Source organism: Bubalus bubalis, chromosome 12 (genome assembly GCF_019923935.1).
Source record: "Bubalus bubalis isolate 160015118507 breed Murrah chromosome 12, NDDB_SH_1, whole genome shotgun sequence".
Lineage (NCBI taxonomy): Eukaryota > Metazoa > Chordata > Mammalia > Artiodactyla > Bovidae > Bubalus > Bubalus bubalis.
This window is the reverse complement of record NC_059168.1, coordinates 43,734,065-43,746,901: the sequence shown is the minus strand read 5'-3', so window position 1 is coordinate 43,746,901 and position 12,837 is coordinate 43,734,065. Positions and strand designations below refer to the sequence as shown.

The 12,837-nt window shown below is 50.7% G+C and overlaps 1 long non-coding RNA gene across 1 annotated transcript; it reads left to right on the top strand.

The window, feature by feature from the left end:
• The first annotated feature begins 452 nt into the window (after positions 1 to 452).
• Positions 453 to 12,721, top strand: LOC123328512. The gene is made up of 3 exons (XR_006543380.2): positions 453 to 814; positions 6,412 to 6,474; positions 12,680 to 12,721. It is a non-coding gene; the product is annotated as an uncharacterized LOC123328512 (long non-coding RNA).
• The last annotated feature ends 116 nt before the right edge of the window (positions 12,722 to 12,837 follow it).

Sequence of the window (12,837 nt, the reverse complement as noted above, 5' to 3'; positions counted from 1 at the left end):
TTCACTGCAGCCAGGACATGGAAGCAACCTAAACAGCCATCACAAAGGAATGAATAAAGAAGGTGTGGTATATATATATTGTGTACACACACACACACAATGCAATATGACTCAGTCATGAAAAGGACCCAAGAATGTGTGACAAATCCAGAGAGTTGACTCCCAGAAGGGAGGTGAGGAGGCCGCACCCTGAAAATTTGTCCACGTGAGGATGTGCTGCCAGGAGCTAGGGACAGGCTGACGAGGTGAGCACAGAGTGGGTGATGCCAACACATCAGGGTGTTATAGCAGCTGTGGAACCGCCTCACCTTTGACTTGTTAGAGGACAGAGGACATTTCTTTCTGTTTAAACTGGGATTTCCTATTTCTCGCAGCCCCGAGCGTCCTAACCTGACACAGCTAATTACTACCAGGCAGTGGTTCTCAGTTACAGCAGCTGAAAGTTACACCCACTTGGTAGCTGTGAAGAAAACAGAAGAAAACAAAATCCCACAGTTTCTGAGTCCCACATCCAGAGATCCTGATTTCATTGGTCTGGAGGGAATTTGGGAGCGGGGATGGGGTTAAGAGACTGTGCTGTCAGGAAACTGGTATGAATGCGGATCCAGAGCCGCCTCACAGCTTTTCAAGACAAAAGCTGAGCAAAGATGGGGAAAACAGAAGGTGGACTGTGTCTCTTGTTCTGGGCTACTGTCAGGGCTGAGCAGAGCCAGTTTATGTCCCTGTGGGGGCCGTCCACAGAGTGCTGCCACCGAGCGGCCTGGGGCAGCTGTGGACCCAGGATCTGGATAAGATGATCTCATCAGAAGAGCTGGTATGTGTGTTCCATGTGTGCAGGTGTGTGTGTGATACACATGTGCATGTGTGTGTGTATTGTGCATGTGTGCATGGGGGGATGGGGAGATGGTGTTTGCACTTTATTGGGAACTGGAGAAGCACAGACTTTCAGGAAGAAAAACCAGAGGGGACTGAAGGCCTGACTGTGGTGTGAGCTTCACCAAGCCTGACCCCGTGTGGCCGGTGTGGGTTGTGTGTACGTGGGGGGACCACTGGGCTCTCCCGTCTTGGGAAAGGTGTGGGCTTGGCTCCTAGACCCGAGAGCCCCTGAAGGCTGAAATTGGGATGTGATGCCTGCAGACACAGCGGGGAGGGTGACACACAAAGGAACCCCAGGGACAGGAGAAGTCAGCATCTCAGAAACACAGCTCTGGGCAGGGGACCCGCGCCTGTGTGACGTGAGGGGGACTGTCACCGTCAGGCGGAGGATGTTGTTACCATCCTGGGATGTTGACCTGCAGGTCAGGGGCTGGTCCCTGTCGGAAGAGCCTGGGCCAGCTCGTTTCCTCGGCTGACTCTCCTCTAAGGATGGTGACAAGGACAGACCAGCCTCTCCTCTATTTCCTTAGTTCAGTAAGAAGGAAACAGCTCTTTCTCTTTAAATATCCCTGTCAGTGTGGCCCAGGGAATGGGCTTGCGGAGGACCAAGCCTGACAGGGGACCAGGAAGGAGGAGATTAAGTCATTCAGTTGTTGGAAAGGTCCTAAGTGGGAGTCTGGAAGGTGCCGGACAGGGCGCTACCATGGAGTAATGTAGTCCCCACCCTCCATGGAACGAGGACTTACTTGGGGAGATTGCAGGAGTGGTTAGAGGTCAAGCTGTGTGACCCTCCAACAAAGCCCTGAGCTGGGGGAGCTGGGCGGGAGGGCACCTTGCTGAGGAGGCAGGCGAGGGGTGGGTGACAGGTGTGGGCCTGGGCGGGGCAGGGTGGAGGGAAGACAGGGGCAGACAGCCTGAGGGCCACAGGCGGCACTGTGGGTGGGGGTGGCCCAGAGCCAGGGCCACAGGGAGGGTCAGGCTGTGACTCACGAGCCAGCGGCCCAGGCGGCCCCTCCCTCGGCTGTGTCATGACTGGGAGTGGCCCAGCCTGACCTGGCAGAGTCGACGTCGCTCCTGGAACGTGGGCCTGCTTACCTCTGTGTCCTTGAGCCCTCCAGTCAGTGACCATACTCCAAAAATGCTGGCAGATTAAGCAATAAACGCATGGCTTCTGGGGCAGAACTCGGGGCTGGGGTCCCCCTGAGGTGGCCAGGCCACCCCCAGGGCCCTCTGGCTCCTGTCCACTTCTTGATCCCTGGAGGACCAGCTGGTGGCCACACTGGCCATTTCCCTCTGAGAGGAGACCGCCTCATGTTCTCCTCTTTGACTCTTAGGGAACAAGTACAAGGCCCACGGGGGTTAAATTCAGTAACTCTTTCACGTCCCCCAAGTTTATAGAGACAAAACTATACAAACTTTTATTTTATTTTTTGGGAATAAGTAACTATACATACGAACAAAATTGTAAAGTTAAAATCCTGTGAAGAAAGAGAAAAGTGAGTTTTCCTCTGTCTTTGGCCTTTCTTTCTATCTAATTACCTCAGGCAACCACTGCCAGGCTTCATGGGAATCCTGTGAGAAACAGTCTATGTTTACGGGCTTCTGTGAACATGCGTTTTCACACAGGTGGCACTGTGCTGCGCTCACGGCTATTGTCACCTGCCAGACGTCCAGCAACCTTTTCTGTACCAGCGTACCAGCCCTGCTGCTTTCTTGTTAACATCTGAATATTATTCCACATGCAGAGGGCGTGTGATTTATTCCACCAGGTAACCACTGATATGCTCAGCGGTGAAGAATCTGCAGTGCAGGAGATGCAGTAGATGTGGGTTTGATCTCTGAGTCTGGAAGATCCCCTGGAGGAGGAAATTGCAACCCACTCCAGTATTCTTGCCTGGGAAACCCCATAGACAGAGGAGCCTGGTGGGCTACAGTCCATGGGGTCAGGGAGTTGGAAACGACTGAGCGACAGAGGACGAATGATTGCCCGAATCAATGAAATAAGCCTGTAAGGGCACATGACGTTACAATGAATAGGTTTTTAAAGCAAAGTGTTGTACTTGCAGCAGTGAAACTCTAGGATAATCACCGATGAGAACTCCTGGGTTTTAGGATGTGCGTATTTCAAACTTTGGCAATTGTTGCTGAATTGCCTTTGTCGAGGTCACACCAACTTACATGCAGTATGTCCCCCACACCCTCAGGAACCGAGCATGATTTTTAATCTCACCAAGCCCTCATTGTGTGCATAGTGCTCTGCTCAGGCTGTGAGTGGGGGCAGCTGAAAGCCCATGGGCAGCTGTGACGGGCTGGCCAGTGGCAGGAGGACAGCCCCCAAGAAGGAGATCGGCCACCAACGTGACAGGTCCCGGAGGCTTGTTAGGCTGGGGCCTGGGTGCTAGGTTCTGGGGTGTTTGGAAGGGCCATCTGTTCGTGGGAAGGGTCACATCAGGGTCACAAAACAGGGGGAAGGGCTTCCGGGGCCAGGAAGGGCCTGCTGGAGGGAGGAGGGAGAGGAGGGGAAGAGCATGGGGACGCTGGAGAGAAGGTCAAGTTTGGAGGAAAAGCCTAAACTATGAGGGACGATTTTGCATTTTAAAATTTCTGAAAAAATATCACAGAAGAGTAATTTTTTAGAGGGGTTCATGGTTAATTTTGAAAGTTTTGGCACTTCCGTATCTTCCAGCCTCCGGCCTTCACATCTCAGTACTTTGTGTAGATGTTTTACCAGCTATGCTCAGTCCCATGGTAACCTGGTGTCTGTGTCGGGGCCTGTGTGGTGTTAGGGGGGCAGCCTGTGAGAAGGGTTTGGGGGCCTGGACTTTCGCTAGAGCAAGTGCAGACCCTGCCCCTCTGACCCTGGATGATCATGGGGAGGAGGCTGACGGCTCTGCTTCATTGCTAATCCTGAGCCTGTTGGTGTGAACAGGAAAGGGCTTGTATGTGAAATCTGCCCTGTAAGTCACATTGCTCATAGGCACCCAGTGTTTGACAGCAGACAGCCTTTAACCACGGCCTCTGCTCCTCCAGGGACACGCAGCCTGGGTGCAGCTTGGCCCCGACTCTGATGAGGCTCAGCGCATGCAATGAAGTCACCTGTTTGCAGTGGTGTGGACTCTAGAATGCTGATTTTATTGGGGTTTCAATCCAGAATTGTCATTGTTTATTTTGCTGTGCACACTGCCCCGGCAGGGATTCCTTCAGGTCGATGAGTCCAGCTGACTTCTGAGTGCTTCTTACCTTTTGGCCCCAGAAACTGTTTAGGGTCTTCTGGTCACCTTCCCCTCGATCCTGGAATCTGTCCCTTCTCCAAGGAGCTCTGGTTCCATTTCTTGGAGAATGGTGCCTGTGTCACTAATATTTCTTTTCAGATTCTCTTAGGTGTTGACTAAAAAACATAGTCACAGCCTGGAAGTAGAGAATTATTTTATTTGATGGGAATATTTAGGACTCTGAGCCAGGAGACAGTATCTCAGGAACTCTGAGAAAACTTCTCCAAGGAGGTGGGAGGGGGAGTCAGGTTATATACAAGTTTGCAACAAAGGGAGCAGGTAGTCTGAACATCAAAGTTGTTGTTCTGTCTCTCACTTGTGTCTGACTCCTTGCAACCCCATGGACTGCAGCACACAAGGTTTCCCTGTCCTCCACCAACTTCCAGAGCCTGCTCAAACTCAAGTCCATTGAGTCGGTGATGCCGTCCAACCATCTCATCCTCTGTCGTCCCCTTCTCCTCCTACCTTCAATCTTTCCCAGCATCAGGGAAAGATTTTCCAATAAATTTTCCAATGATTTTCTAATGAATAAGCTCTTCATATCAGGTGGCCAAAGTATGGGCACTTTAGCTTCAGCATCATTCCTTCTAATGAATATTCAGGATTGATTTCCTTTAGGATTGAGTGGTTTGATTTCCTTGCAGTCCAAGGGACTTTTAAGAATCTTCTCCAACACCACAGTTCAAAAGCATCAATTCTTCGGAACTCAGCCTCCTTCATGGTCCAACTCTCACCTCCATATAGGACTACTGGGAAAACCATAGCTTTGACTGAATGGACCTTTGTTGTCAAAGTAATGTCTCTGCTTTTAAACATGCTCTCTAGGTTGGTCGTAGCTTTTCTCCCAAGGAGCAAGCGTCTTTTAATTTCATGGCTGCACTCACCATCTGCAGTGATTTTGGAGCCCAAGAAAATAAAATATGTCACTGTTTCCCTTGTTTCCCCATCTATTTGCCATGAAGTGATGGGACTGGATGTTATGGTCTTAGTTTTCTGAATGTTGAGTTTTAAGCCAGCTTTTTCACTCTCCTCTTTCACTTTCATAAAGAGACACTTTAGTTCTTCTTCGCTTTCTGCCATAAGGGTGGTGTCATCTGCATATCTGAGGTTATTGATATTTCTTCCTGAAATCTTGACTCCAGCTTGGGCTTCATCCAGCCCAGCATTTCCCATGATGTACTCTGCATATAAGTTAAACAAGCAGGGTGACAATATACAGCCTTGACATTCTCCTTTCCCAATTTGGAACCAGTCTGTTGTTCCATGTCTGGTTCTAACTGTTGCTTCTTGACCTGCATACAGATTTCTCAAGAGGCAGGTAAGGTGGTCTGGTATTCCCATCTCTTTAAGAATTTTCCACAGTGTGTTATGATCCACACAGTCAAAGGCTTTAGTGTAGTCAATGAAGCGGAAGTTTTTCTGGAACTCTTGCTTTTTCTATGATCCAATGGATGTTGGCAATTTGATCTCTGGTTCCTCTGCCTTTTCTAAATCCAGCTTGAACATCTGGAAGTTCTCGGTTCACAAACTGTTGAAGCCTAGCTTGAGAATTTTGAGCATGACTTTGCTAGTGTGTGAAATGAGTACAATTGTGCAGTAGCTCTTTGGCATTGCCTTTCTTTGGGACTGGAATGAAAACTGACATTTTCCAGTCCTGCGGCCACTGCTGAGTTTTCCAAATTTGCTGGCATACTGAGTGCAGCACTTTCACAGCATCATCATTTTGGATTTGAAATAGCTCAGCTGGAATTCCATCACCTCCACTAGCTTTGTTCGTAGTGATGCTTCCTAAGGCCCACTTGACTTCATACTCCAGAAGGCATCAAATTAAGGAATTCAGCATTCTACGTATGGCAAGCTGCAAGCCTCTGGGCCCCCTGAATCCGTTCTTTGCACGTGCAGCTCAGCAATCTGCGGCCGATCCTGTATCCTTGTCCACCTTGCTACCTGTGTCCCCCCAGCTCCTCGGCCGTCACCATGGGGGTGGCAGCATCTGTATGATGACAGTTTCGGGAGCCCTCACTCACATTTGGAAGCCAGCAATCACTGATGGCTATGATGTTTCTTGTTTATTAATACGGCAGTAGATATTTTTCTTTCACATAGGACAAAACAGCAGTAGAACTTGAACTGAAGCTGTTCATCTTGCAGTGTTAGCGCTGGGGTCAGCAGGCATGGGGGAGGGGCAAAGCCAGCAGAAAATCACACATGGAGAGAGTTTTAACTAGCTGCAGTGTGTTTCAGCACCCACTTCTCCATACAGGAACAGAATCCAGCCACTCTGGACTGCACACCATCGCCTCTTCCCTCTCCTGCACTGGGTTGGGTAAGCTCTAATATTCCTCCCTTCTGAAAGCCCTCTCCCCTCCCCCATCTCTGCTATGTTTGTAAAAGAACATTCTTGGACTTACAGGGAAATTTGATCCATGTGGGCTGGACGGTCTACACTTCTCTCATAAAACTGCTCTTTTGTAAGAGTTCTTCTACAGCCAAGTATCTCTGGACAACAGAAAAATGTTTTTCCAGGAAAAAGCGATAGCCAAACTCCCAAAATTAGTATCGGCACCCTCTCTCCCTTACCTATCATTTCATTCATTGTAACCAGAATTTATAAAATTTCCTGGTCTGTGGCAGGTACATACTGGGGCACAGAGATAAAGGCCATCTGGTCCCCAGCCTCCAGTAGTTAATCCAACAAGGAATGTGCTTATGATGGAAGTCTTCTGGGCCCGAGGAGTTTCTGGCACAGGTGACAGAACCTCAGAGTCAGTTGAGGCTGGTGACAGCTCAGGGTCCGACAGGGAGTGGGAAATTGAGCCCCTCCAAGGCCCAGGCCCCTCCTGTCGATCTGCTGCTCCCCATCAGTAGAGCACACAGTGACCACACCCTGGGACACCGCCTGGTTGGGGGGACTTTGCAAGCCCCACCTGGCTCTGCTCCTTTCACACACCTTTCTTCTTCCTGCACACGCAGTGACCTCAGGCTCTGAACAGTGCCTTCGTGACAGTTCCTCCCCAGCCCAGCCTCGGCTTCTGTTTCTGCCTAACTGCACTGCCTGGGTGGAGCAGGTTCCTCCCCAGGACAGGCCATGTCTGGTTCTGCAGGTTTCACCATGTTCTGAGTAGTCGTACCTGTCTCTGCTGTGAGGCAGGTTCTTTACAAACAGTAACTGGCTGAGGCCTGCAGTCTGTCCCAGCAGAACTGCAGTGTTTACAGCAGCTCTGCCAGCAGCTCAGCAAATGTGCTGGAAGAAAAACAGACCTACTTACCAGCCACAGTTGATGACTGGGAGAAACTTCCCTTATATAATACCTAACGATGGAGGTTTCTGCCTAAACCTGGGGACCTGGGGAGAGCCACTCCAGGGCGTGTCCTGTGATCTACTGAGGGCAGAGAGCTCAGCTGAGGTGCTCCTTCTGGGGCTGGTTTCCAGGTCTGCTCAGAGCTGGGCCAAAGCAGGAGGGCTCTGTTGACCTCACACTTGGCAAGGGCCTCAGGCAGCGGCCAGTTCGGGTCTGGAGCAGGCCTTGTGCAGCACTCTGCAAACGCTTTGCTGCCAGCCCCAGAGGTGGGACCCGGAGCTTTTTCAACAATCTCTATCTTGGGTCCAGGCTCTGGCTCCTCCTGTCCCTCCCCCTGCCACTGAGGGGTGGGGGGAGGATGGAGGTGGGGACCACAGCAGCCAGCCGGAAAGCCTGTACATTGAAACGGAGCCTTTGTGAGGGCCTTGGGGAATGCAGCCTTGCTTCTGAAACTGAGTCCCCCTAAAACCGAGTTTCCTCACTACATCTATGATTAACCTCTCTGTCCATAACTTTATTCCCTTTCTTGTCCCCTCTGACCTCCATCCTGTGCTCACTGAACACTAATCAACCAGGGTCAGGTGACTAAGATTGCTGTTATTGATAAGATTGCACATAACAGTCATACTAATGAAAACTGCTACCAGTGTTAAGGTCACACACGCAGGTCATTTCTCCAGTGCAAGGTGAGCTCACAGACCCTTGAGCCACGAGCTGCCAGAGACATCCTGACTCCTAAAGCCGTGGTGAAGAAATGTCACAGGATCATGATTAATCCCAGTCCCTTTGTTCCTCTCCCTTAAAACACTCCCAACTCAAAGACCAAGCTGGAGGGGATCTGAGGCTCATCTCCACTCCTGTGCTCCATGCCAGCAAGTAAATCCTCACTGCAGACTCCTCGCACCCCAGGAGCTCTTGCCTACTTAGAAATCCATCGCAGCCTCAAGCATCCTGGAGAGTTCCTGATCAGTGTTCAGTTTCTGCCTCTCACCACCCAGGGAGAGTGGCCACAGAAAGAAGCCAGTACAATGGCAGAGGATGGCTGCCTCTCCACAAGCATTCAGAATAACAAACTTATAAGGATGGGGAGAGAGTCTGGGTGACTAGGGCTGGGGTTCCAGTGAAGGGGTGTGTAATGTCTTCCCGGGCAGTAAAAATGTCCTAAAATTGATGATGGGGGCTGTGGATGCACAGCTCTGGGCTGTGAACTGCACTCTTTAGAAGGGTGAGTGTTACGACTTGTGAAATACATCTCAACAGAAAAACACATGGGACAGCAGAACTAAGAGATAAACACGAGAAGCCTAGAGCCTTGTGCTGCGCTTTTCATGGGGAATCCCTGAGTTTGGGGCTCGTTTTTGACTCAGCTGGAGGCTACTAGCCATGGGGGAGAAAAACCTACAACTGTGGAGGGGGTCCCCCGTCTATGCTGGATCTTTGCCTCTTCTTCTTCCCTAAGTCAGAACTTGGTTTCCTCGGGAGCTGCAGAGGGGCTGCCTGAGGAGTTGTAGAACAGGGGTTCCATCTGTAGTTCAGGAGACTTGTTGGCTTGGGGCCTCTGTGCGCCACACCCTGCTCTAGGCCTGGGGATGGCACCCGCTGTCGTCAAAGAGGACAGAAACACAGTGAACAATGATAAAGTAAATCATGTGATGTATTAAGTGTCAGTGCAAGAAAAGAAAAAAGCAGAGCAGGGTAGGCGATTGGGAGCACAGAGTCGGAGTGCAACTTTAAACTACTGGGTAAGCAGGGAAGACCCCACTGAGAAGGTGTCATCTGAGCAAAGACCACAAGGAGGCAGGAGAGAGCCTTGCAGGGACCGGGGAAGGAGCGGTCCTGCCCAGGCGCGCGGTGGGGCCGCAGCTCGCGGAGGTGCCAGGGTATGAAGCCTGTTTTCTTACCATGTCAGCTAATCCCCAGGGGCAGCAAATAGGCAAATCACCCAATCCACAGCTCACCCCAGGCCCTTCTCCAGAGGCTCTCACAGTCCAGGCCGCTGCTCCCCTGGCCTGCTCACCCCGGGGCCAGGAACCAGGAAGCCAGGGGCAGTTTATTTAGTTATTCAACCCCCAGTGCCTACACTGTGGAAACCACAGTAAAGACTCTTGGCAGCATTTCCCCACAGAGTGAACCTCCGGACTGGCCCTTGGGCTCCCCCACGTGGCCAAGCGTGCGTGCTTCCAGTCTCTAGGGATGTGTCAATATAGACTCTCCCTTCCTGACAGCCATTCCCGTGTCTCTGAGTCTTACCATGCCTGATTAAAACGAATCCTGGATCCCCCGAAAAGACTTTGGCCGCTCTCCTGAGAGTGATGCCCGCTCCCCTCCCCCCCTCCCAGGGTGGTCCAGAGCAGAGGAGGATGTGACAGCCACTCTGGTTGCTCAGCTGAGAAGGGATCCAGGGCTGCGTGGTCCTGCTGAGTTCAGTGGTACTGGGACCAGGGCGGGGCTGTAGAGGTGGTGAGAAATACAGTCAAGACACGTGGTGGTTGCAGAGCCTGCCCAATCAGATGTAAGATGTGGAAGGAAAAGAAGTCCAGGCAACTCCAAGTTTTGCCCTGAGCAAACGAAGGGAGGCGCTGGCCTTGCCTGAGATGAAGCCGGTTTCTGAAGGAGGGCTTGGCAGGAGTTCAGCTCTGGGGTGCCGCCTTGGGGGTGTCTGTCACCTTTCCAAGCAGAGAAGTCAAGTAAGCTGCTAGATACATGAGTTTGGAGCTGGGAGGAAAAACTGAGCTGGACGCACTTGGGAGTGGCCAGCAGGTGGGTGGTATTTCAGGCCACGAGATCTGAGAAGACTGGCAGGGGTGGGCGCGGGAAGACCCGGGAGGCTACTGGAGGGAAGTGCGTCAAGAAGCCAGGTGTGACCACCAATGTCACATGTTTCTGAGAGGAGTTGACCACGAAATTTGGAAACAGGCAGGCTGTTGTTTCTGGTAGGTCGCTGGAAGAGAAGACTGGTAGAAAATGAGAGGACCAGGTGTGGGAGGACTCACCCTCAGATGCACTGAAAACCCAGAGCAGGTGTGGCCTCCGAGAGACATGTGACCTGGGGCAACATCGAACCTCTCTGGGACCGGGTGATATCTGCAGAGTCTGAACCTCAGAGGTTGAAGTGGGGGACCAGGGAGGAGGGTGATGGTCTGGAGTGAAGAGCCAACAGAAAAACCCACTTGATTTCACAGCCACCGAGGCTGCGGGGAGTTGGGGCTGTGACTCAGCCGCTGGCTCCAGGAACAGGCAGAGGAGTGGTTCTGCCCCCAGGCTCACTTCTTCCAGAGGAAAACGAATGGCTGTAGCGGGTTGAGGCCACGGAGGGAAAATCTGACAATTTCATTGCGGACATTCCTTCCTGATGTGTGATTGTTCTGGATAGAAAGTAGGATAATCAATTAGTCACACTCAGTCAATTCCAGGAACACAGAAGCAGATAAAGAAACCAAGGACAGCCTCTGTCCTTGGGGTGCCTGGCCCATTGCTGGTGATCATGAGGCCCAGGAGCAGAGAGAGAGAATTTCCCCCAGCCTGGCTGTAGGCTTGCTCTCCTGGTGGCCCTTCTGCAGGCTCAGCTCTTCCCAGGTATTTGAATCCAAAAGACAGCAAAGCACTTTGTGGAGAACAGGGAGAATCGTCCCAACCCGTGTGCAGTCCTTGTCGGGAGGAGCTCTGGCAGCCTGAGAGCCACCCTCCTTCCCTCCCACATCAGTGTGGTCCTTCTTTCCACTCCACTCCTGTCCCCTTCTCCTGCTCTTGGCTTCTGTGTTTCCCTTCCTCCTTGACCCTCAGTCTAGCATGCTCACCACCAAGAAACATGTACTTTCTGAATGAGTGTTCGGATCATAATTCAAAACCCCAAATTGTTATTTTCCTTCAAAAAGTTCACAGTGGTTTTCAGGTTGATATCAGGACTGTCTCCAAGAGGCAGAAAGGAATGCAGAGAAAGCCCCCAGCCAACCTGAGACTTCAGTAAGGAATTATGATTGGATTGAGGAACCATGGGGAAGGGATGACTGTATGTGGAGCGAGGAGATCCAACATTTCATGAGCATCTCATGAGCTTCTGAGACCAAGTCTTGTGTGGACACATGGAAACAGCATGCTTACTCAAACTGCTTAGATTCCTTGAACCTCCTCATGAAGGAAGGACTGGGAAGGTGATTATGGTCACTTCACAAATGAATAATTGTAATCCAAACCCAGGAGTCTTACCCTCAGACTCCGTTTGTCAGTGGCAGAGACAGGATGGCCCAGGAGACCCCTGCCCTCCAGATCCTTCTTCTCAGTCTAAATACTGCTCCCCCTCCCACCCCCAGATACAGATGGCCTCCCCACTCCTTCCTTTTGAAGGAGCAGCATGAAGATTCATTTATTATAGCAACAAATGGCTTTATGATCCTTGCATGAAGATTCTACTGAAAGAAAAGAAAAAGCAGAGTCAGAGAACTGCCCTGGTGGTTCAGTGGTTAAGAATCCGCCTTCCAATGCAGGGGACTCAGATTCGATTCCTGGTCTGGGAACTAAGATTCCATATGCCATGGGGCAACTGTGCCCAACGAGCTGCAACTACTGAAGTCCGAGCGCTCAAGAGCCAATGGTCTGCAACAAGAGAAGCATGCACACGGCCACTAGAGAAAGCCCATGTGCTGCAGCAAAGACCTGGTTCAACCAAAATAATAATTAAAAAAGAAAAAGAGTGAGAAGTATTATTTAGTGTGTCCTTAGCAGGCACTTGGCTGCATACAGGTGCCCTGACAGCTCCTGCTAGTGCCTGTGGAAGCCTCTGAATTGAGTGACAATAAGAAAGTCATGGAACTCATTATTATTGAGTGCATAACACAAAATATTAACTGGTGAAGTTCTACAAATTAACTGGTGAAGGTCTACAGAGTTCCTCATATCTTCCTCATTGATACATAATGGACATGTGCCATTGTGTTAGTTTCAGGTATGTAGCATAATGACTCACTATTTGTACTTATTGCAAAATAGCCCTGCCTGCATGGGGTCTGTTTTCTCTCTGTCACTCAGATCAGATAAATTCTTCTGAATGTCAACCTTGAAAGGTTCCTGTAAATTCTTCTGAAAGTCAGCTTCTGTGACTCTATCCTCTCATCTCCCCTGTGCTACTGAGTTCAGCCAGTGAATTTTAGAATTTCACCTATTAAGTTTTTTTTCAATTCTGTAATTTCCATTTGGTTCTTTTTAAAAATTTTACTTATTTGGCTGTTCCAGGTCCTGGTTGCAGCATGTGGGATCTTCGATCTTCGTTGTGGCCTGCGGGATCTAGTTCCCTGACCAGGGATTGAATCCAGGCCCCCTGCATTGGGAGCACAGAGTCTTAGCCACTGGACCACCAGGGAATTCCCTCCATTTGGTTCTTACAAAAAAAA